The sequence below is a fragment of the Ursus arctos genome, chromosome X, assembly GCF_023065955.2.
Source record: "Ursus arctos isolate Adak ecotype North America chromosome X, UrsArc2.0, whole genome shotgun sequence".
NCBI lineage: Eukaryota > Metazoa > Chordata > Mammalia > Carnivora > Ursidae > Ursus > Ursus arctos.
In genome coordinates, this window is record NC_079873.1 from 70508459 (window position 1) to 70534785 (window position 26327).

The 26327-nt window shown below is 40.8% G+C and overlaps 2 pseudogenes; both read right to left on the minus strand.

Annotated features, from left to right (window-relative positions):
• Positions 1–16664: 16664 nt before the first annotated feature.
• Positions 16665–17118, minus strand: LOC113242139 (ubiquitin-conjugating enzyme E2 D2-like; annotated as a pseudogene).
• Positions 17119–18331: 1213 nt separating this feature from the next.
• LOC113242140 (myb-related protein B-like) lies at positions 18332–25571 on the minus strand (annotated as a pseudogene).
• Between the last annotated feature and the right edge of the window lie 756 nt (positions 25572–26327).

The following is a 26327-nucleotide window of genomic DNA, read 5'->3' on the forward strand; positions in this document are numbered from 1 at the left end:
TTTGTGTATAGAAATGCAACTGATTTCTGAGCGTTGATTTTGTATCCCGCCACATTACTGAATTGCTCCAAAAGTTCTAGTAGTTTGGGGGTGGTTTCTTTGGGGTTTTCCATATAGAGCATCAGGGCATCTGCGAAGAGACAGTTTGACCTCTTCTTTGCCAATTTGGATAACTTCTATCCCTTTTTATTGTCTGATTGCTGTTGCAAAGACTTCTAGTACTATGTTGAATAACAATGACGAGAGTGGGCATCCTTGTCGTGTTCCTGATCTTAAGGGAAAGGCTTTCAGCTTTTCCCCATTGAGAATGATATTCGCTGTAGGCTTTTCATAGATGGTTTTTATGAGATTGAGGAATGTACCTTCTATCTCTAAACTCTGAAGTGTTTTAATCAGGAAAGGATGCTGTATTTTGTCAAATATTTTTTCTGCATCAGTTGAGAGGATCATATGGTTCGTGACTCTTTTCTTGTTGATATGATCTGTCACACTGATCAATTTGTGAGTGTTGAACCACCCTTGCATCCCAGGGATGAATCCCACTTGGTCGGGATGGATCATCCTTTTAATATACTGTTGGATCCTGTTAGCTAGGATCTTGTTGAGAATTTTGGGGTCCATATTCATCCGGGATATCGGTCTGTAATTCTCCTTTTGGATGGGGTCTTTGCCTGGTTGGGGATCAAGGTACTACCTACCAGCCTCATAGAATTAGTTTGGTAGTTTTCCTTCTGTTTCTATTTTTTGAAACAGCTTCAGGAGAAGAGGTATTATTTCTTCTTTGAATGTTTGGTAGAATTCCCTGGGGAATCCGTCAGGCCCTGGACTCATGTTTTTGGGGAGGTTATTGATCACTGGTTCAATCTCTTCATAATTAATCGGTCTGTTTAAAAAATCAATTTCTTCCTGTTTCAGTCTTGGTAGTTTATAGGTTTCCAGGAAGGCATCCATTTCTTCCAGGTTGTTTAATTTATTGGCATAACACTGTTGATAAAAGTTTCTAAAAATCCTTCCTATTTCATTGGTGTTGGTTGTGAGCTCTCCCTTTCTTTCATAATTTTATTAATTTGGGTCCTTTATTCTTTTGAACAAGTCTGGCCAGTGGCTTATCGATCTTATTTATTCCTTCAAAGAACCAGCTTCTAGTTCTGTTGATCTTCTCTACTGTGCTCCTGGTTTCTAATTCATTGATCTCTGCTCTAATCTTGATCAACTGCTTTCTCATGTGTGGGTTAGGCCTGTTCTTCTGTTCCATCTCCAGCTTCTTGAGGTGAGAACATAAAAACTGCATTTTAGATGTTTCTATTCTTTTGAGCAAGGCTTGGATGCCTATGTATTTTCCCTGTAGGACTCCCTTTGCAGTGTCCCGTAGGTTTTGGACTGATGTGTTTTCATTCTCATTGATCTTCAGAAATTGTTTAATTTCCTGGTTTTCATTCTCATTGGTCTCCAGAAATTGTTTAATTGTTAATTTCCTGGTTTACCCACTCATTCTTGAGCAGGATGGTTCGTAGTTTCCACGTGCTTGAGTTTTTTCCAAATTTTTCCTTGTGAATGAGTTCCAATTTCAAAGCATTGTGGTCTGAGAATATGCAGGGAATAACCTCAGTCTTTTGGTATCGGTTGAGTCCTGTTTTGTGACCCAGTATACGGTCTATTCTGGGGAAAGTTCCATGTGCAGTCGAAAAGAATGAGTATTCTTTTGTTCTGGGGTGTAGTGTTCTATATATATCTATGAGGTCCATCTGGTCTAGTATGGCATTCAGAGCTCTTGTTTCTTTGTTGATTTTCTGTTTAGGTGATCTGTCTATTGCTGAGAGTGGAGTGTTGAGGTCCCCTACTCTTAAAGTATTATTATCTATATGTCTCTTTATTCTGGTTAAGAGTTGGCTTGTGTATCTAGCTGAACCCCTGTTGGGGCATAGATATTTATAATTGTCATATCCACTTTTTGGATACATCCTTTAAGAATAATATAGTGTCCTTCTGTATCTCTAAGTCCATTCTTTAGCTTAAAATCTAATCTGTCTGATATGAGAATTGCTACCCCAGCTTTCTTTTAAGGTCCATTGGCATGAAAAGTGGTTTGCCATCTCTTCACTTTCTGTCTGGATGTATGTTTAGGTTTAAAATGAGTCTCTTGTCAACAGCAAATGGATGGGTCATGCCTTTTTATCCAATCTGCCACCCTGTGGCATTAATGGGAGCATTTAGGCCATTCACATTGACAGTGATTATTGAGAAATATGATTTTAATGATGTCATGTTGCCTGTGAAGTGTTGGTTTCTATAGATTGTAAATTTCTGTTCTGTATCACTCTTGGGGCCTTTTTACTTTTATAGAACCCCCCTTAATATCTCCCATAGGGCTGGTTTCATGGTTATGAATTTGGTCAGTGTCTGGCGATCCTGGAAGGTCCTTATTTCTCCATCAATTCTGAATGACAGCCTCGTTGTATAAAGGATCCTTGGCTGCATGTTTTTCTTGGATAGAGCTTTAAAAGTATCTTGCCAACCCTTCCTCTCATTCCAGGTCTGTGTAGACAGGTCTGACGGAATTCTGATATTTTTGCCCTTGTATGTGAGAAATTTCTTTGCTCTGGCTGCTTTCAATACTGTATCCTTGGATCTAATATTTGTGAATTGCACTATGATGTGACATGGCTTAGGTTTGTCGTGGTTGACCTTGGGAGGGGTCCTCTCTGCCTCTTGGACACGAATGCTTGTTTCCTTTGTTAGATTAGGGAAGTTTTCAGCTACAATTTGTTCAAATATCTCTTCTAGACCTCTCTCTTTCTCCACCCCCTCGGGGATGCCAATGATTCTGACATTGGAATGTTTCACTGAGTCAGTAATCTCCTGTAATCTACATTCTTGAGTTTGGATTTTTTTGAGCCAAGTCTCTGTTTTAACTTTCTCTTCTACCATCCCATCCTCCAATTCACTAATTCGTTCTTCAGCCTCTTTTACCCTGTCCATCAGAGCGTCTAGTTTAGACTGCATTCGATTCATAGCATTTTTAATTTCTGCCAGATTCTCTCTCATTTCCTACCTTAGAGATTCTATATTCTTGTTAATATTTTCGTTAATAGTTTTTTCAAGCCTTCACATCATCTTGATCATTGTTTCTCTGAACTCCATTTCTGATAATTTGGTTTATCCATATCCATCAGTTCTGTGGCAGTGGCCACAGACTCATTATCTTTTCTTTGCTGGGGGAGATTTCTCCTTCTCGTCATTCTGATGAGGAGAGGTTGCAGGGATGCCCAGAGCCCAAATTATTGACCAGGACCCAGGCAGCATACACTTGTTTTATAGGGACCTTAGGGATGTGGGCTTCTTGATTTTTCAGCCTGTTTTCTGGGGGAGGGGCCTGCTGCGCTGATATTCAGGCAACCCTGTTTGGGTAGAGTTGCCCTGTCCCCTGCGAGGGGGGATGGGGATGGGCACAATGTGAACTGCTATACCCGGGCTTTTGATCTCTGGCGGCTTTCCCTGGCGGTTTTCTGTGTGTCTTCTGAGAGTCAGAGCAGCAGTGGCTGTATTCTAGCCTCTGTCTCAGAACGGAGAGATCTCAGTCCGCTCTCCACTGAGCTCTCTTGGCCACTTTATCTCTGTTTCTGTCAGTGCTGTTATAAACCCTGCGGTGTCCTGGGTTGTGCATCCCAAAGCCGCTCTCCCAGCCGTCACTTCCAGGGCTGGCACGTTTCTGTCCTTTGTGCTTCTAACACCGCCAGCTGCCCCCGGTTCCCATGTGCATTCCTGAGCTCCCTGTTTCAGTATGGTTCGTGCTCGCTCCGGAGCGCAGGTTTTGTCTGGTCACGCACACGCTCCCAAGCTCCTGGTATCAGTCCGGTTCCAGTGAGCACTCCGGAGCTCGGGTTTTCTGTCTTGTTGCACGTGCATTCCCAGGCTCACGGTCTCAGTCTGCTTTCTCGTGGGTGCCAGTCCGGGAGTTCAGCCCGCTCCCCAGTGCAGGTGGCTACTGCTTCCCGGCCCCTGAGCACATTGGCTCCCTCCCTCTTCTGTTTATCTTTCGGTATTTGTGTGCGGATTCACGGCTTCCCACTTTGTACCTCAATATTCAACCCTGGAGATGTATGTTTGTAGAGATCCAGATGTATCTTCCTGCATCTCAGGCTGATTCCCTGGGTGTTCAGGATGGTCTGGTAGATATCCAGCTTGACTCAGGGGACCAGCTGAGAAAGGGGTCCCCTACTCCTCCACCATCTTTTTTCCTTCTTGCAGAAAGTGGTCGCTTTTCTGTTCATAGTGTTTCTGCTACTCTTCTTTTCCAGTTGCATTCATAGGTATTCAGAATGGTTTGGTAGCTCTCTAGCCAAATTCCTGCGACCAGACTAACTTTAGGTCTCCTGCTTCTCTGCCATCTTGGAATACCCCCCGGTTTATATGTATTTCTAAAAAAGTTGGGGGTAGATAATTTGGGTGACATCCTTGTCAATGCACCCTTTTGTGAATCCCCAAAGCAATTTAATTCACAAATTCTCTTAGTCCCTGCCTTCTCTCCCAGCCATTTTAGGAATATCAGAAATATAGATTTGGGCAGTTAAACCATCTTGCTGGCAGCCCAGCACAGAATTATATGAAGATAATAAATCATAAATACAATTCCCATTATCGAATGTGCATTAAATTGGACAGTTTAGGTGTTTTTCATATATCATCTTATTTTTAAAACTCTTAGAAGTAATATAGGTAATATTTTCATTTAGTACATTTAGGATCATAGGGACTAAGTAACTTGTTTATGGTCATACAACTAGTGATTGGGTCTGGATTAGAACACAGAGTTTGCTTCAAACACTCATTTCTTTTCCACACTGCCACTGATAATATAAAAAATAAAAATAAATAAATAATCAGGGAAAGAAAAAAGAAAGGTAAAAGAAAAAATGTCATTATGTCACCAAAATACTCTGTTTTATAATAGCTAAAATGTAACTTACCTTTTAGGACTTCCCTACTCTCTTCACTCCAGGCATTCTGTGCTTTTCCAGGTTCTTGGCTCAGTCCTGATTAAGTCCCATGCTAAATTTTTCCACCTCTGATACCTCATCAGCTATGTCATTGACTCCCTGAATTACACTAATATCAAAAAATATACATTTTTCCCATCTTAAACTGATTTTATGATACAGTAGGCACTGGCTATATGTAACAATTTTCATGCAATTAATTAATTTAATTAACACTTTAAAAGTAATTAGAATTGAAGAAAAAATCATTTGCCTGGTCACACTCACCAAATTTGGGGTGATCACTAACTTCATTGGATAATAGCTATTGTATTGGATAGTACAGATCTACAACATTCCTATTTGATAGCATTGCCTGAATATACAAGTAAAAGGAAATTTTATATCGGAGGGATTTGTATCTTTGGTACAAAAAACATTTTTCTCTGTATTTGAAGATTTATTCTGATAAAAAATTGAAAAATCTCAAACCACTAACGTTTTTAGGTTTTTATTTGAAATTATAATTCCTCTTCATCCTTAAAAAAAAAAGTAGATTAAAGAGTTTTTAAAGGTACGGATGGTAAAAATCTGCTTATTACAGAATGTAAATGTTTTAAAGGGAAAATTGATTCATAATTAATTTTCAATTTTACAACCAGATAGATCCAAGCAGTGAAGACTGTCATGGCACAATTTTGCATGGTTTTCTAAACATTTTATGACAACATTTGTTCTGGACTGTCATTTCAAGGACATTTGTATAGCAACCAGCCTTAAAAGGTAGAGGTCCCTTCAGGGCAGAGGGTAGATTTGTTTCCTTAGCAGATTAATAAAGATGACATCTCTTTCTGGGGCCAAAGTTGGTGAGATTTGCTAAAATTCCCCTTTAAAATACTGAGGGTTTCCTAAATTTGGGGTCACTCAGCTGTGACACAAACTCACTGTGTGTGCAGCACATACCTGGTCTGTTCCATATCTTGGGTCTTGGACCCAGGGAACTGATATCAGTGAAACTGCCTGCTGGGTCACGGTTCATAATGTCTTGTTTCTTACCCAGGAGTCTGTGTCATTAGCTAGACTCCATTGTGACAGGCTCATGTGTAAACTTGCAAGCTGGGTAAAATAGCTATGTCCTGAGTACCAGCCTACAACCCACAGTGTGGTAGAGAGGTAGAATGGAGATTGAAGGATGGAGATTGAAGGCCTGGAAGGTGGAGACGGTTGGGAACAAAACACATCATTTTATTTTGTAACAAGTCCTAATCCATTTAAATGTTGGTCAGTTAAACCTAGACTCACTGAAGTAGGAGATATGGGCTAATATTAATCTTGGTCAAAAACAAAGCAAAACGGGGCACCTGGGTGGCACAGTCGTTGGGCGTCTGCCATCTGCTCAGGGCGTGATCCTGGCGTTCCAGGATCGAGTCCCACAGGGCTCCTCTGCTGGGAGCCTGCTTCTTCCTCTCCCACTCCCCTGCTGTGTTCCCTCTCTCGCTGGCTGTCGATCTCTGTCAAATATATAAATAAAATAAAATTTTAAAAAAAGCAAAGCAAAACACCTGAAGACACAGGTTTTTCAGAATAAAATGTATGCCTAAATAGTTTTGTAATCTTCACCCATTTTTCCTCACCCTTATCAGTTTTAAAAGACTCCACATTAAAAATCATCCCACTGGTTGGTAGAACTTCTCTTCTTCCTATCCTAAAGCCACCATCCTCTTCTTTTTGCTTTTCCAATCCCAAATCAGTAAAGAAAACTTAGTCAAAACTGATTAAAAGTGGTCTCTTGGTCTCACACTCACCCCCACCCCCCTTGTATCCCTTTCCCATTGCACACTTCCCTCACCCCCTCCACCCCCTCCACACACATCCTGATATAGAAGGTGTACAACATGTGCCCAGAAGGATGCAGAAATATTGCTTCATAGAAAGAAAGTAGTCAAAACACCATGAATTGACTGCTAACTTTACTAAAGAGATGCAATGATCAAGTTTTTAAACTCAAAACTATAGTTTATTTCAGTATATAGCTGAATAAATATATTCAGATTTTTACTTTTGATTCCCTTTTTTAAACAAAATTCAGACTGTTTCTATCATTTTGAATATAAATAAATTATACCTGCCTTGTTTTTACTTGTCCCCACCACTGTGTTTGTTTTTTATTTATTTTTATTTTAATTTATTTTTTATTTATTTATTTTTTAGTGTTCAGTGATTCATTAGTTGCATATAATACCCAATGCTAATCCCAACATGTGCTTTCCTTAATACCCATCACCTGGTCACCCCATCCCCTCATCCCCCCCACACTTCTGTAACCCTCAGTTTCTTTCCCGGAGTCCAGAGTCTCTCATGGTTTGTCTCCCTCTCTGATTTCTTCCCATTCAGTTTTCCCTCCCTTCCCCTGTGGTCCTCTGCTCTATTCCTTATGTTCCACATATGAGTGAAACCATATGATAATTGTCTTTCTCTGATTGGCTTATTTCACTTAGCATAATCCCCTCCAGTTCCCTCCATGTCAGTGCAAATGGTGGGTATTCATTCTTTCTGATGGTTGAGTAATATAACATTGTATATATGTACATCTTCTTTGTCCATTCATCTGTTGAAGACCATCTTGGTTCCTTCCACAGGTTGGCTATTGTGGACATTGCTGCTATGAACATTGGGGTGTGTATGCCCCTTCTTTTTACTACATCTGTGTCTTTGGAGTAAATATCTAGTAATGCAATTGCTGGATCATAGGGTAGCTCTATTTTTAATGTCTTGAGGAACCTCCATACTGTTTTTGAGAGTGGCTGCACCAGCTTGCATTCCCACCAAGAGTGCAAGAGGGTTCCCTCTTCTCCACAACCTCACCAACACTTGTTGTTTCCTGTCTTGTTAATTTTGGCCATTCTAGCTAGTGTAGGGTGGTAGGTATCTCATTGTGGTTTTGATTTGTATTTCCCTGATGGCTAGTGATGCTGAACATGTTTTCATGTTTTCTTTGGAGAAGTGTCTGTTCATGCCTTCTGCCCATTTTTTGACTGGATTGTTTTTTGGGTGTTGAGTTTGAGAAGCTCTTTATATATTTTGGATATCAGCCCTTTTGTGGGAATTCACAGTGCCTGGATAGACAAAATCTGACTTGTATATGCCTCCCTAGATGAGACTAATTGAAAAGCAAAGGAGGAGTGCCCAGAACACCGGGCCCCTTTTGAAGTCTCTTGGCTGAAGACAGCCAAATTCTTACCGTGGCTCAAGGGTCTCATCTAGGGAGTAAATGTTTAAATTTTAAAGAAAAACAGGCATCTGTGGTAGTTATGTACTTCACGGACTCCTTGCATCTTCGCCCTTATCACATGCTGCCCCATATATTACTATCCTGACCATTAAAGTTACACTCTCCTCCTTGCTTTGCACTTGCACCTGATGTATTGCTAAGACCCCAGTAAAAGTGGAGACAAAGCATGGCACAGGGCCTTTTCCCACTAGAGCGTCTGGTCCCCAAGCCTCTCCTTTCTCCTACTAAGGTGTCTGGAGTAATCTTTTCATTTGCCATCTCAGGGTTTGCTTGCCAAATCTGATACCCTTTATATGAAATGTCATTTGGAAATATCTTCTCCCATTCCATGGGTTGCCTCTTAGTTTTGTTGACTGATTCCTTTGCTTTGCAAAATCTTTTTATCTTGATGAAGTTCCAAAAGTTCATTTTTAATTTTGTTTCCCTTGACTTTAGAGATGTGTCTTGAAAGAAGTTGCTGTGTCCACTGTCAAAGAGATTACTTCTTATGTTCTCTTCTAGGATTTTGATGGATTCCTGTCACATCTTTCATCCATTTTGAATTTACCTTTATGTATGGTATAAGAGAATGGTCTAGTTTCATTCCTCTGCATGTGGCTGTCCAATTTTCCCAACACCATTTATTGAAAAGACTCTTTTTTTCCATTGGATATTCTTTCCTGATTTGTCAAAGATTACTTGACTATGGAGTTGAGGGTACATTTCTGGGCTCTCTATTCTGTTCCATTGATCTATGTGTCTGTTTTTGTGCCACTACCATACTGTCTTGATGACTACAGCTTTGTAATATAGCTTGAAGTCAGACATTGTGATGCTCCCAACTTTGTTTTTCTTTTTCAACATTCCCTTGGCAATTCGGGTTTCTTTCTGGTTCCACAGAAATTTTAGGATTGTTCATTTCATCTCTGTGAAAAATGTCAATGGTATTTTGATAGGGATTGCATTGAATGCGTAAATTGCTCTGGGCAAGACAATGTTTATTCTTCCAATCCATGAGCATGGAATGTTATTCCATCTTCTTGTGTCTTCCTCAATTTCTTTCACAAATATTCCATAGTTTCCAGAGTATAGATCTTTTACCTTTTTGTTAGGTTTATTCCTAGGTATCTCATGGTTTTTGGAGTTGTTGTAAATGGAATTGATTCCTTAATTTCTCTTTCTTCAGTTACGTTGTTAGTGTATAGAAATGCCACTGATTTCTGTGCATTGATTTTGTATCCTGTCACGTTGCTGAATTGTTGTATGGGTTCTAAATACTTGGGGGTGGAGTTTTTTTGTGTTTTCCACATAAAGTATCATGTCGTCTGCAAAGAGAGAGAGTTTGACTTCTTCTTTGCCAATTTGAATACTTTTTATTTCTTTCTATTGTCTGATTGCTGAGGCTAGGATTTCTAGTACTATGTTGAACAATAATGGTGAAAGTTGGCATCCTTGTCGTGTTCCTGACTTTAAGGGAAAAGCTCTCAGTTTTCCCCCATTGAGAAGGATATTCACTGTGGGCTTTTAATAGATGGCTCTTATGATACTGAGGTATGATCCCTCTATCCCTGTACTTTGAAAAGTTTTAACCAGGCAAGGATGCTGTATTTTGTCAAATGCTTTCTCTGCATCAATTGAGAGGATCATATGGTTCTTGTCTTTTCTTTTATTGATGTGCTCTATCATGTTGACTGATTTGTGAATGTTGAACCGCCCTTGCATCCCAGGAATAAATCCCACCTGGTCGTGGTGAATAATCCTTTTTATGTACTGTTGGAGCCTATTGTCTAGAATCTTGTTGAGAACGTTGGCATCCATGTTCATCAGGGATATCGGTCTGTAATTCTCTTTTTTCTTGGGGTCTTTGTCTGGTTTTGGGATCAGGGTAATGCTGGCCTCATAGAATGAGTTTGGAAGTTTTCCTTCTGTTTGTATTTTTTGAAATAGCTTCAGTAGAATAGGTATTATTTCTTCCTTAAATATTTGGTAGAATTCTCTTGGGAAGCCATCTGGCCCTGGGCTCTTGTGTTTTCGGAGGTTTTTGATTACTGCTTCAATTTCCTTTCTGGTTATTGTTCTGTTCAGATTCTCTATTTCTTCCTGTTTCAGTTTTGGTAGTTTATAAGTTTCCAGGAATGCATCCATTTCTTCTAGATTGCTTAATTTGTTGGCATATAGTTGCTGATAATAATTTCTAATAATTGTTTCTATTTCCTTGGTGTTAGCCATAATCTCTCCCCTTTCATTCATGGTTTTACTAATTTGAGTCCTCCCCCTTTTCTTTTGAAAAAGTCTGGCCCACCATTTTTCGATCTTACTACTTCATTCAAAGAACCAACTTCTAGTTTCGTCAATCTGTTCTGCTGTCTTTCTGGTTTCTGTTTCACTGATCTCTGCCCTAATCTTTATTATTTCTCTTTTCCTACTTGGTTTAGGTTTTATTTGCTGTTCTTTCTCCAGGTCCTTTAGGTGTAAGGTAAGCTTGTGCATTTGGGAATTTTCTGATTTTTTGAGAGAGTCTTGGATGGCTATGTATTTCCCCCTTAGGACTGCCTTTGCAGTATCCCACAGGTTTTGGATTGCTGTGTTTTCATTCTCATTAGTTTCCATGAACTGTTTAAGTTCTTCTTTAATTTCCTGGTTGATCCAATCATTCTTTAGCAAGATACTCTTTAAATTCCACGTGTTTGAAGCTTCTGCACAGCCAAGGAAATAGTCAAAAAAACTAAGGGGCAGCCCACGGAATGGGAGAATATATTTGCTAATGACACTACAGATAAAGGACTGGTATCCAAGATCTACAAAGAACTTCTCAAACTCAATACACGAGAAACAAATAAATCAAAAAATGGGCAGAAGATATGAACAGACACTTTTCCAATGAAGACATACAAATGGCTAACAGACACATGAAAAAATGTTCAAAATCATTAGCCATCAGGGAAATTCAAATCAAAACCACACTGAGATACCACCTTACGCCAGTTAGAATGGCAAAAATGGACAAAGCAAGAAACAACAATTGCTGGAGGGGATGTGGAGAAAAGGGATCCCTCCTACATTGTTGGTGGGAATGCAAGTTGGTACAGCCACTCTGGAAAACCGTGTGGAGGTCCCTTAAAAAGTTAAAAATTGAGCTACCCTATGACCCAGACATTGCACTACTGGGTATTTACTCCAAAGATACAGACGTAGTGAAGTGAAGGGCCATATGCACCCCAATGTTCATAGCAGCATTGTCCACAATAGCCAAAGTGTGGAAGGAACCGAGATGCCCTTCAACAGATGACTGGATTAAGAAGATGTTGTCCATATATACAATGAAATATTACTCAGCTATCAAAAAGAACGATTTCTCAACATTTGCTGCAACATGGACGGCACTGGAGGAGATAGTGCTAAGTGAAATAAGTCAAGCAGAGAAAGACAATTATCATATGGTTTCACTCATTTATGGAACATAAGAAGTAGGAAGATCGGTAGGAGAAGAAAGGGATAAAGAAAGGGGGGTAATCAGAAGAGAGAATGAAGCATGAGAGACTATGGACTCTGAGAAACAAACTGAGGACTTCAGAGGGGAGGGGGTGGGGGAATGGGATAGGCTGGTGATGGGTATTAAGGATGGCACGTATTGCATGGTGCACTGGGTGTTATATGCAACTAATGAATCATCGAACTTTACATCAGAAACCAGGGATGTACTGTATGGTGACTAACATAATATAATAAAAAAACATTAAAAAAGTAATAAATTCCACGTGTTTGAGTTCCTTCCAAATTTCTTGTGGTTGTGTTCCTGTTTCACATAATTGTGGTCTGAAAATATGCAGGGTATAATCTCCATCTTTTGATATCAGTTGAAACCTGATTTGTGACCCAGTATGTGGTCTAGTCTGGAGAATGTTCCATGTGCACTCAAGAAGAATGCATATTCTGTCTTTTGGGTGGAATGTTCTGTATATATCTATGAAGTCCATCTGGTCCAATGGGTCATTCAAAACTCTTGTTTCATTGTTGCTCTTCTGCTTAGATGATCTGTCCATTGCTGTGAGTGGAGTGTTAAGGTTTCCTATTATTAATGTATTACTATCTATATGTTTCTTTATTTTGTTTATTAATTGGTGTATATAATTGGCTGCTTCCGTGCTGGGGGCTTAGATATTTACAGTTGTTAGCTCTTCTGGTTGAATGAACCCTTTAAGTATGATACAGTGTCCCTCTATATCTCTTACTATAGTCTTTGCTTTAAAATCTAATTTGTCTGATATGAGAATTGCTATCCCAGCTTACTTTTCAGGTTCATTGGCATAGTAAATTGTTTTCCATCCTCTCACTTTTAGTCTGGATGTGTCTTTAGGTTCAAAATGAGTCTGTTGTAGACAGCATATGGATCGATACTGCTTTTTAGTCCAATCTGATACCCTGTGTCTCTTAACAGGAGCATTCAGCCCACTCATGCTGAAAGTAATGATTGAAAGATACAAATTTACATTGTATTGCCTGTAGCATCCCTGTTTCTGTAGGTTTTCTGTTTCTTTCTGGTCTATGTGACTCTTGGGGTTTGTCTTCATTTACAGAATCCCCTTTAGTATTTCTTGTAGGGATGGCTTGATTATCACATATTCTTTCAGTTTCTGCCTGTCTTGAAAGCACTTAATCTCTCTTTCCATTCTGAATGACAGTCTTGCTGGGTAAAATATTCTTGGCTGCATGTTCTTTTCATTTAGTACCCTGAATATGTCCTGCCAGCCCTTTCTGGCTTGCAAGGTCTCTGTGGACAGATATGATGTTATTCTGATGCTCCTCCCCCTGTACATAAGAGATCTCTTCCTCTTATCTGCTCTAAGGAAAGCTTCCTTGGCTCTAAGATTTGCGAGGTTCACTATTACATGTTGGGGTGTTGCTCTAGTTTTATTGATTTGGGGAGGGGACCTCTCTGCTTCTTGGACTTGAATGCTTGTTTCCTTTTCTAGGGTAGGGAAGTTCTCAGCTATGATTTCCTTAAATATACCTTCTAATCCTCCCTCTCTCCACACCTTTGGGGATCCCAATAATTCTGACATTGAAGCATTTCATGGCATTGTTGATCTCTCTAATTCTAATATCATGTGCCACTAGCTGTTTATCCCTTTCCTCTTCATTTTCCTTCCTTTCTATTAGCTTATCTTCTAGGTCACTAATCCATTCTTCTCCCTCATTTACCCTGGCTATTAGAGTATCCAGTTTAGACTGAATTTCATTCATAGCATTTTTAAGTTCGGCCTGATTAGATTTCATTTTTGCCCTTAGAGATTCTATATTATCACTAAGGCTTTTTTCCAGCCTAGCTGTTGACTTCATGATTGCTATCCTGAAGTGTGTCTCTAAAATCTTGTTTATATCCATATCCATTAGTTCTTTGGCAGAGGACATTGTCTCTGGTGCTTTTCTTCATTGGGAGTTCCTCTTCATATGCATTCTGTCAATACATGGTTGAACAAATGGACAAAGTCCAAAATACTAAGCTCGACTCAAGCCAGATGCACCCTAGCAGAATTTGGGATGGTCAGATGTCACCACTGAACAAAGAAAGCCAATATGAAACACAAGAATAAAATTTAAAAAGTTGGGAAAAAAGGGAAAAAAAATAAAGGGAAAGGGGGGGATGATAAGGGGGGCTATTATCTCTCAGTGTGGACAAAAGAGGGAGTTTCAGTTGTTCCTGGGTGTATTTTGGTCTGTGTGTTAGAGGACACTACATCCCAAAATCACTAGGGAAGTAAAACTTATATATATATAAAGGTAAAACTGAGTAGAGTGAAAAATGGCCTTAAATAAAACATATAACTAAAAAATACAAGTGTGTAAAAATACAAGTTAAAAAGCGCCTATGCAAAAATGAGTTGGTATAATAGATATCTAGCTGAAATGAGGAGAAGGTATAAGGAAAACTATGGCAGGGGATAATGACATGAGTGAATTTTAAAAAAAGAAACAAACAAACAAAAGGAAAGGAAAATTATATATGAAAAGTAAACAAGTTGTGAGGCCACACCTGGCTCAATATACAATTTTCCCCTTGTGTTTGGATTTTACAGTCTTATAGGATCCAGAGAATTGTCATCCACCTGTTCTTCCAGTCTTCTGGGGGAGGGGTCTGCCGCTCTGTTTCTCAGGTAATCCTGCCTGTGGGGAATTGTCCCACCCCCTGTCTGGGGGATGGGCTCAGTGGAAACCGATCTTCTGGGTTGCTTTTCACTGTGGGGCCTTTCCAAGCCTCTTCAGGGGATCAGAGCAAAAATGTCCGCAGCCAAAGTTCTGGCCCAGAGTAGAAAGTTTGCAGTTTGCCCTCTTTAATAAACTCTGAAGGACAGAAAGTCTCCACTCTTGCTTGCGCTGCTGAATACCACAGCCTCCAGAGGTGCAGGGGGATGGGCTTAGTGGAAACCACACCTCTGTTTCGCTTTTGTTGTTTCAGGCATTTGAGCACCTCTTTAGGGGGTCAGAGCTAAAACTGGCCATAGCCAAACCTCTGGTCCAGAGCAAAAAATTTGCAGTTTGCCCTCTTTAATACACTCTGCAGGACTGAAAGTCTCCACTTCTGCTTTTGCGGATGAAAACTGCAGCTTCCCGTGGTGCATGCCTACAGCTACTCTCCTAAGTGTTTTCAGGGGCCGGGGATTGTTTCTGCCTTTTGTGCTTTTAAAATCCCCTGTGGCTGTGGGTTTGCAAACTTCCCGGTGGCTGCGGAATCTGGTCCGGTTCCACCCTAAAGCCCCTTCCCAGCCACTACTGCTTTGTGAGCTTTTACCCTTTCGTGGGCCCTGTTTTCAGATTTTTTCAAGATGCCTAAGGAAAGAGTGGCTATTGTCCTGCTTGGTTCAACGTTTCTGGTGATCCTAGTTGTGAGTTCCCTCCTGCTTTCGCTGACCAAGACCTGCTTCCTGGCTCCAACACTCAGGCCCTCCACCATTTCAGGAATCTCCTTTTGCTCTGTGGTCCCCTGTATCTTGAGACCACAGTGACCTACCTAGAATTCTGCCTTTTCATTTCCAGAGCCCCTTTCAGAGAGGAATGTCTCTCACAAGAGCAGATTTCCAAAGACTCCCGATTTTGCGCTCTGGTATTATATCACTTTCAAAACGCCAGTTTATGGCAGCTCCCTCCCCCTTCTGTTAATCTTCCAACAGCTCCCTGCAGATTCATGACTCTGCCCTACCTGCCTTGCAAAAAGCTGTGCCTTTCTGCTTGTAGAGATCCAGATATACATTCTTCCATCTCAGGCTGATTTCATGGGGGTTCAAAATGGTTTGATATATATCCAGCTAAATTCAGGGGACCAGTTTAAATGGGGTCCCCTACTCCTCTGCCATCTTGCCCCTTCTCTATTTTTATTTTATTTTTTAAAGATTTTATTTATTTATTTGACAGAGAGAGAGAGAGAGAGAGAGAGCTAGCACAAGCAGGGGGAGCAGCAAAAGGAGAAAGAGAAGCAGACTCTCCGCTGAGCAGGGAGCCTGACTCAAGACTGATTCCAGCCTCCTGGGGTCATGACCTGAGCTGAAGGCAGATGCTTAACCGACTGAACCACCCAGGTGCCCCTCTATTTTTTATTTTTAAAAAAAGATTTGGTTTATTTGAGAGAGAGATGGGGGGCGGAGTAGAGAGAGAGGGAGAGGGTCTTAAGCAGACTCATGCTGAGAGCAGAGCCTGACATGAGGTGTGATCTCACAGCCCTGAGATCATGACCTGAGCTGAAACCAAAGTCGACTGCTCAACTGACTGCATTACCCAGGCACCCCCACTGAGTTTTTTTTTTAATTCTACTAAAATTATCATGAAAAAAATTGACTTGCATAAAACCAGCTATGTCTTTTTTTCTTTTCTTTTTTCTTCTTAATTATTTAAAAAATAATATTTCCAGTGTTGTTAAAATACAGTGTTATATTAGTTTCAGGTGTATAATACGGTGATTCGACAGTTTCACATGTTACTCAGTACTCATCAAGATAAGTGTTCTCTTTTTTTTTAAGATTTTTTAAAATTTATTATTTATGTTACAGAGAGACAGCCAGCAAGAGAGGGAACACAGCAAGGGAGTGGAAAAGGAAGAAGCAGGCTCCCAGCGGAGGAGCCCGATGTGGGACTCGATTCTGGAACGCCACGATCACGCCCTGAGCCGAAGGCAGACGCTTAATGACTGTGCTACCCAGGCGCCCCAAGATAAGTGTTCTCTTAATCCTCATCATATATTTCACCCATCCCCTCTTCCGCCTTCCCCTCTGATAACCATCTGTGTGTTCTCTATAGTTAAGAGTCTGTTTATTTGGTGCGTCTCTCTCTCTTTTTATTTTTCCTTTGTTCATTTGTTTTGTTTCTTTAATTCCACATAGGAGTGAAATCATATGGTATTTGTCTGCCTCTGATGGGATTTTCATTTATTTAAAGATTCCATGACTGTATTTCTGAGTCTATATTTGGGCTATTCTGTCAAATTTCCACCTTTCCTTTGTGTAATTCTTCATACTTTCAGGAATCAAAGTACCATTGGGGTTGGGGTTACACAATATGGAACAAATGGATAACAACACTTTGGAATGGTCAGTGCTGAAAATTGCTTGGATCTAAGAATGTCCAGAAAGATCCTTCTGTTTCTGTTAATGTTCAGATGGTAAATCCGGGTGGTGAATAAGGGCTTTGTTGTTTGAAGGGGTAATCAGATTGAAATTGGATCATTAGGAAATAGACCCCTCCCTGGTAGGGGCTGTCATTGGGTCACATTATGTTTGCCTGCCAGTGGAACATACTGTCTCCCACAGGCTCTGCTGAGTACTGGAAGAAGGGGTAGAAGGACAGGTTGAGGAGCTCCTAGTGGATGCATTTTAGGGCCATCATCTGCAACACATGGCCAATCCAAATGCAGGGCCTGATGACAGGTAGAAGGAATGAAGACTGACCACACTGACAGATGAATGGACTGAAGGACAGCTACAGTGTAGAAGGGGGTGTCAGGAGAGGGAGATGTTGGCAGAGAGGGGGACTAAAGAAGGGGTGAGTCAGGCACTTGGTCAGAACTGGACACCCATGGCTTATACCACTGCTGCCACCTCCCTGTTATCCAGAGCTGGAGACTATGCCACCTGGAGGCCTTGCCACCCTGAGACATTGGGTCCTCGGCCCTGAGACACCACCAGTCCCACCTGAGGCCACCTGACTTGGCCATTCTCCTCTGCCACCCACATTGGGGATCCCAGTGACAGGCAAGTTTGCACTCTGTGAGGTTCAGGGGCCACAGTGATGATGTGTTACAGTCACCAAGGTGCTTTCCCAAGGGGTCTAAGGGTGGGGGTTTTATGATAGAGGGGTGAGAGGGCAAAGGAGGTTAAGGGGGTGAAGCAGGTGGAAGGAGTAAAAGGTTTGGAGGAGGGGAGAGGGAGTGGGGCTGGGGGAGGGGAAGGGACTGCCAACTTCACCCAGGTCTCAGGGTCTGGGCAAGGAAGTAGGGTCATAAGCACCACCCACTGCCAACAGTTACCCAAATAAATAAGAACAGTTCAATAAATTCAGTTCCACCCCTCCCTCATCCAGATTCATCTTCCCTTAACATTTTACTTCATTAGGTTTATACTGATTCCTCTCTCTCATTATATATACACTTAAGAGTAAGCTACATACACCACAGCCCGTTACTCCCAGATAATTCTGTGTCAATTTCCTAAGAAAGACATTTTCTTATATCATTAACTCTAATAAATTTAACACTGATACAATGCCTCTATAATTTTTTTCAAGGAGAAAGGCAATTTTATTCTTTCAAGAAAATGTACTAACAGGTTGAGAGAAGGAGCATGCTGGCCACAACTCCTGTCCTAAGCAGGGGTTTGAGATGAAGCCAGGCCTGACCAGGGCTTGGAAGAAGCTAATAGGACCCCCTGTGGCACTGGGAGAAGTCCAGGCAGGTCCAGATGTGGGACTTTGCTCTGTTAGCACCAGAAACTGCCAGGAGCCGCAGCTGGACTCAGGGGTAGGACAGTGGGTGGCCCTGCTCTGCCTCTACCTGAGCAGTCTGGGGAGGGGCTGGTGGCAGAAGGCTCCCTGCAGGTGGTCATCGGAGTGTGATTCTCAAACTCACAGCCAACCTTGGTGCCCCAGACCCCTGAAAACATAAGAATGAGCTTGTGACCACCAAACTCCTAGGACAGATGAAGGTCTGGGACATGTTGCTGGACTTCAAGTGGCCCAGGTGCTGCTGGGCTTTCTCTTTCATGACAAGCAGGTCCCTTGTCCCCCCAGAAGACTGTCATCTTCCAGGTGCTGGTCATAGGAGCAGGAGTTGAATGTGGCTTCAGGGATTCTGAGCTGCCACCAGCTTCTTAGGCTTGGCCTGCAGGAAGCCCTTGCTGAGTAGGCTGTTGTCCTCTTTGATGCCTGGCATGGTGAGACAGGAGGAGATTGACAGCACATTTGTTGGCTTGGGCAGCATGGACATCACCATCATATCCTCATCCACTTTTTCAAGAGCCAGGGACTTGCAGACCTTCTTGATGGGGCTCCACTGCAGCCCAGCCATCCTCCTCTGCTTCTCAGGCCTCACTTTGTCCTCAATGATGAGCACAGTGCTGGCCTCAGAGTCCTCTTTCAAGTCCTTCTCCAGGTTTGGAGCCTGGAGCAGGGACTTTAGTGGTCTCCAGGGCATTCTTGAATGGGGTTGGCATGTGTGAAGTGTTGTCCATGGAGTACTTCTGATCTGGGGTTACAAACACAGTGTGTTTTGGGTACGGGGGCATCTTATCTTAATGCAGGGGAGTGGTGACCACCACCTTCTGGCTGTACACTGGGGTGGATGTCAGTGAGGGGCTCTCTAGCTCCAGGGTGTCTTGTTTGTTTCAGAAGTTCAGAAACTGGAAGGGTGAGAAAGGCAGGATCTTAATGTATGTGTTCTTGAGGGTGAGGCTATCACAGAAGTCCAGGAAGAGCAACTGGCTCTGTTCTCCGTGACAGGGGACAGGGTGACATGCCTCTTCTTTCACCACTTCAATGCTGAAGGCGAGGCACTGATGCCCAAGCCCTTCCCCTCATTTCAGTGCTCAGGGAAATGGGGATCAGCCAACTGCTCTAGCTCAGGTCTGAGATGGTGTGGTCATCCAGGCAGTACTCTGTCACACTGGGCACTGGGGCAACAGGCTAGCAGGGTGGTAGTTCCTGCTGCTACTGTGTTGGTTGTGGCTGTACTGGGCTGTTGCTGATACTACCCTCTGTGGACATCTCCTTGAGAAGGTCAAATTTACTCATGTTGCACCAAGCATCAGGGTCTGACTCCATCAAGTCTAGGGCTTTCTATGGTAGGGATGAGGAGGTTTTCAGTCTCCACCACTCACTTACAGGGCAGGCTGGTTTCCAGTGAGGAGCTTTCCTGGTCTTCACACTTGGGGAAGTCATCCAAGGGCTCTGGTGTTGTGTCCATCCAGGTCCATGGGACAGCTCCCTGCTGTTCAAAGTGGTGGCTGCTGTGGCCTCCTCCTCAATGCTTTCCTCTTCTTTTATGGCAGGAAGTGATGGGGGCCAACTTTCCTGGCTTTCCATGGGGTTGGTACTCAGGAAGCCACCCATGTCCACCTTTCTTTTGATGGTGGAGTTCCAGTGATTCTTCACAGCATTGTCTGTCCTTCCTGGCATCATCTTGGTGATCTCATCCCAGCAGTTGCTCAGCATCTTGTGGGCTTAAAGATGATTCAGTCCTCCTCCTCAGTCCAGCAGGACTTCTTCACCTCGGGGTTGAGGTAGTTATGCCAGTGCTCACAGTCCTGCTTCCCCAGACAGCTTCAGGTACTTGGAAATCAGTGTCCACTGCTTGGTACCATACTTCTTAACCAGTTTGATGAACTTTTGGTCCTCCTCTTTGGTCCATGGCCCCTTGAGGAGGTCTGTATTCAAGGCCCTCAGTCACTGGTACTGGCACTGCTGGAAATAATTTTATATAAAAAGTTAAGAAATACTTGTATAAATTTTTTAGAGATTTTATAAATTTTTAAAGTAACTTTTCATAACATTTTGGTTAATTTATTTTTGTGAAGAATTGAAGACTTCAAGAATTCAATTTGGAGCTAAAACCACTTTAATTTTTTAACAACTGTCAGGAAAGGAAGGAGAACAGAAGGAAGGAAACCAGGAATATGTCTAGTATATATAGGCATTAAATTTAACATTAATACCATATTTTAATATCTGTATTTCAGTTTTGTTAATTGACAAATAGTTTCCTTAAAACTTATTTTTAAAACCATCTAGTACAGGATCCAATCTATAAGCAGGTGTATATTGCTTTTAGTTATGGTGTACATTTAGTCTCCTTGAGTCTGGAACATTGGTATACACTTTCTGTGTCTTTTAGGACACTGATACATTTGAAGAGTGTAGAACACCTGGTCCTCCCTACTCCCACTCACAATTCACACTTCACAGTCTTAAAAACTTATACTTCAGTAATAAACCCAGACAATATGGGAAGAGGGTAGAGGAAAAAGGGAAAAGAAAGACTGTTCAGATTTGTATTTTGAATGCAGGTAGTAAAATTACAAATACTTCATGATATCCTAGGACATTTTCTCTATTGCTCTTTGTAAAATAAACTTATTTCGCTCACAGAAAGTTTGTATTCTCTTATCCTCTCTGAAAAGGTGAGAAGCCAATAATTTTTTTTGTGGCAATCATTACATTTCCGAGAAACTAAGTGAGAAATGGAAGGTCATGTTTTATGGATTAAGTGATTCTGATTTCAGATTAAGATATATCTATAACTTAATGCTAAGTGGAGTAAGTCAGCCAGAGAAAGACAAGGACCATATGGTTTCACTCATATGTGGAATTTAAGAAACAAAACAAACAAAGAAGAAAAACGACAAGCAAAACAAGACAAAACAAAACCCTTTTTTTTCCATTGGTAGTATCTTTCTTTTTTTAACTTAAATTCAGTTAGCCAACATATAGTACATTATTAGTTTCAGATGCAGAGTTCAATAATTCGTCAGTTGCATATAACACTCAGTGCTCGTCACATCATATGCCCTCCTTGAAGCATGTCACCCAGTTACCTCATCTCCCCGCCCACCACCCCTCCAGCAACCCTCAGTTTGTTTTTTATAGTTAAGAGTCTCTCATGGTTTTTCTCCTTCTCTGATTTCTTCCCATTCAGTTTTCCCTCCCTTCCTGTATGATCCTCGGCACTATTTCTTTTATTCCACATGAGTGAAACCATATGTACCAGCTTGCATTCCCACCAACAGTGTAAGAGAAAAAACCACAAACTCTTAAATATAGAGAACAAAATGATGTTTGCCAGAGGGGAGGTAGATGGGAGAGAGAAGTAGATAAAAGGGGATCACGAGTACATTTATTGTGATGATCATGGAGTAATATATAGATTTGTTGAATTATATTGTACACCTGAAACTAGCACGACACTGTATGTTAATTATACTTGAATAAAAAATACCTATATAATCATCTGTATCTTACCATCATCTATAGCTACATCTACCATAATCTATATCTACATAACCATCTATATCTTTATCATCTATATGTGTATACATATTAATCTGAAATCAGAATCAATTACATATGTGTGTGTGTGCTCGCCACTGAAAAAAAATGCTATTTGAGTAAAATTGTTAATGTGAAGTACTTTACAGACTTACACCTTGTTTTTTAAGTTCTTTTTTATAGCTGCTATAACAAATTTCACCAAACTGAGTGGCTTAAAACAATAGGACTTTATTTTCTCACAGTTCTGGAAGCAAGAAGTCTGAAGTCAAGGTGTCAGCATGATCCCTTTTTCTCCTCAAGGCTCTAGGCTCCATCTTTGCCTCCTCCAAGCATTGGTGCTTCCCAATAATCTTTGTGGTCCCTTGGTTTGTGGCAACATTACTCAAATTTCTGACTCAGTCTTCACATGGATTTATTCCCTATGTGTTTTTCTGTGTTTGTCTTCTTATTAGGATGCTAGGCTTTGGATTCAGTGCCCACCCAAATCCGGTATGATCTCATCTTAACTTGATTACATCTATGAAACTATTTCCAAGCAAGGTCACATTCTGAGGTTCCAGGTACATATGAATTTTGGAAGGATACTGTTCATCCTTGTACAATCTGCCCTCTGCCTCCCCAACTTTACATCTGTCCCATGTGCAAAATACATTCACTTCATCCTGACTGTCTTAATCCATTCTGGCATTAACTCTAAATCCAAAATTTCATCTAAATGTCAACAACTCAAAAAAAGAGAGGGAAGTAAACCATAAGAGACTCTCAACTACAGAGACTCAAACTATAGGGTTGTTGGAGGGAGGTGAACAGGGGATGGTCCAAATGGGTGGTGGGTGTTCAGGAGGGCACTTGTTGTGATGATCACTGGGTATTATATAAAAGTGATGAATCATTAAATTCTACACCTGAAACCAATTTTACCATATATGTTAACTAACTTGAATTTAAATAAAAACTTGAAATAAAAAAATAAATATCATCAACTCAAAAAGTTTCATATCTCATTATTTACTTTACATCAGATATGGGTGAGACTCTGGGTATGATTCACCCTGAGACAAAATTCCTCATCATCTGTGGACCTGTGAAACAGAAAAAAAAAATAGTTTTCATAATGCAATGAGAAGACAGGCATGGAATAGACATTCCCATTATGGAAGGGAGAAATTAGAAGTAAAAGGGTCACTGATGTCAAGCAAATTTGAAACCAAAAAGGGAAAAGTCTGTTAGCTTTCATGTCCTGAAAATAATCCCCTTGGGCCCAAGGAGGCTCTGTCAGCCCCTGCCTCTGTTCCCATTTCTCCAGCTTCCCTGCCTATGCATTCATGGATTTGCCCTTGTAGTCATTTTTTTTTCCTTGAAGGACAGCTCATGTTTCTATTGGAGTTGTTCTATGAGTATATTTCCTGCCTGTAGAATTCCTGAAGTCTGAGAGCTTTTCAACATTTAATCCTCTCTCTGTTCACTTTAGTCTGAGCTTATAGTGTTTCTCTTGGTATAACATTATCAAAAACCATGTCAGCCTCTCATGTATGTCAATGGGATCTATGCCATTATACAATAGAATTCTGCACAGATCCTTCCTACTCCACTGCTCTTCCTGGCTTCCACTAAGATAGTTGATTGTATCCATGAGTCACAGGCCTAAGCTCTTCAGCAAAAGTTTGTGCAGCCACACTTTTGGCCCAGAGCATGCTATCTGGACATGCTAAGAATTTTCCAAATCATCAAGTTCTGATTCTTATTTGCTTAACTGTTTCATCCTCAATTTATCTCATTATTCTCTCATTTTATTGTTAAGTACTAGGAGAAACCAGGCTGCACATTTCACACTTTGTCTGGAAATCTCAGCTAAATCCCCAAGTTTGTCATTTACAGGTTCTACCTTCCACCCCACAGCAGAGCAGATCTCTATCATCTCTATCATCAACTAAGCCAAGTTTTTTTGTTTTTGTTTTTGTTTTTTGCCACTTTACAACAAGGATTATCTTTCCTCCACTGTCCAGTAACAGGCTCCTCATTTCCTTCTGAAACCTCACCAGAAACTCTTTTAACATCTTATGTCAACCAATATTCTGTTCACAGTGTTATATGTATTCTCTAAGATTATAGAAGCTTTCTTTTTTTAAAGATTTTATTTATTAATTTGACAGAGAGAGACAGCCAGGGAGAGAGGGAACACAAGCAGGGGGAGTGGGAGAGGAAGAAGCAGGCTCCTAGCAGAGGAGCCTGACGTGGGGCTCAATCCCAGAATGCTGGGATCATGCCCTGAGCCGAAGGCAGACGCTTAACGACTGCGCCACCCAGGCGCCCCTATAGAAGCTTTCTTTACATACCCTTCATTTCCTTCTGAGCTCTCACCAGAATTGCCTTTAACAAGCTTATTTCTACCAGTGGTCTCTTCAATATAATCTAGAGTTTTTATGCTATATACCTTAAAATTCTTCTAGCCTCTACTCATTACTCAATTCCAAAGCTACTTACACAATTGTAGGTAATTGTTATAGTACCAAATGCTGTATCAGTCAGGGTTCTTCAGAGAAAAAAAAATATGATATATCTCTATTTATCTATCTCTTCTTTTTACCATCTTAACCATTTTTATTTTTTTATATTTCTCATATTTTTTTAATCTAAATTGAATTAACCAACATATATCTCGATCTCTATCATCTCTATCTCTATCTCTATATGTGGTTAAATTACATGTCAACATGACTGGGGTATGAAGTTCCCAGACATTTTGACAAATATTAACTCCGGATGTGTCTGTTAGAGTGTTTCTGGATGAAATTAACATTTGAATGGGGGGACTGAATAAAGCAAACTTCTCTCCCTAATATATGTGGGCCTTATCTAATCAGTTGAAAGCCTGAATAGAACAAAAAAGCTGATCCTCTTGTGAGTAGGGGGGAACAATTCCTGCTTATTTGCCTTTGAATTGGGACGCTGGTTTCTTTCCTGCTTTTGGACTCAAACTAAAACATTGACTCTTCCTGGTTCTTGAGCCTGCTGGCGTTCAGACTGAAAATACACAACCAGCTTTCCTGGTTTTTAGGCCTTCCTACTCAAACTGAAACTGTATCTTCAACTCTCCTGGGACCCTAGATTGCTGACTACGGATGTTGGGACTTGTCAAACTCTATAATCACATGAGCCAATTCCTTACAATAAATCTATCTCTCTTCATCTATACCTATATGTATATTTACATCTATATCTATATTATTTATATCTATCTATATATATACACATATAGATATAACTATAGATAGATACAGATATATATGTATCATATTAGTTGTTTCCCTATAAAACCCTAGTACAGATTTTGGTATCCAGAATAGTTTTAGAAGAATGGAATTTTAAGGATGAGTTTTTTTGTTTATTTGTTTGTTTTTGTTTTTTAGTTCTGGGGTTTCTGGAATTGGCTCTCTAATCTGATTAGATTTAAAGGTGCTAATGACTCTATTTCTAGTAGTAAAGAGAGCACTGATAGTTCATGGCATGATCTGACAATATAGATATACAAAATATTACCATTAGATACTTCTAATCAGCCCCTTAAAAGAAGTAGGGATTTGAGTGACTGTGTATATGATACTTTGGATCATTTTTGGCAAACTAATAGAATAAAATTGCCTAGTTGTTCTTAATGTTGCTGGAAAAGTAGGGAAAGAAAGGAAAAAGATAAACTCAGGGATTCATATTACCAGCCCAATCACTGCATAAATGACCTGAAAACTTCTATGTGTACCCTGAAGGGGATTCTTATCTCCTGTAGCTGCAAGGAAAAACATGTTGCTGAAAATCAAACCCAGAATATAATCTTCCTACTGGATGAATTTCAATACAAATTGAACCTTGTAGGATGTTTATTGTCAATGTGAGGACATTGATTGGGAAGAAAGAAGATCCTGAAAGCTGTAATTGGGACTTGTGGGAAGACTCTGGTGAAGTTAGAGACATTGAAAACCCCTACATTCTGATGAGTCTTTGCTGTTGGAAGAGGCCTCTCCACACCCAGTGGAAGTCACTTAATCCTATAAGAGTGGCTTCTCAATCCTATTATACTGCCTGAGAAAACTATAATAATCTTCCCTGGGGCAATTGCCATTCAACATGGTGCTGAGTCCTCTCAGAACCCAAACCCCCATCCTTCTTTGCTTCTAGATCTACAAATAGACTTAAGTGTCAGTACAGTGTGTGACCCATGAGGAGGTGCATTACACTCCAAAATAACTACTTAAGTGTTCTAAATTATACAGACAGGAATTCAAGAAACAGGGGCATCTGGGTGGCTCAGTCAGTTAAGCTCTGACTCTTGATTTCCACTCAGGTCACGATCTGTGTTGTGAGATCAAGCACTGCATCAGGCTCTGTGTTCACCAGGGTGACTGCTTGAGATTCTCTCACTCCCTCTGCCCCTTCCCCCTGCTCTCTCTCTCTCAAAAAAAAAATCTTTAAGAAACATATGTTGGAATGGATACTAGTGGTGTGAGGTAATGGTGGAAAGAAAATAAAGTAGGATCAGGCTCAATTTACTGGTATGAGCT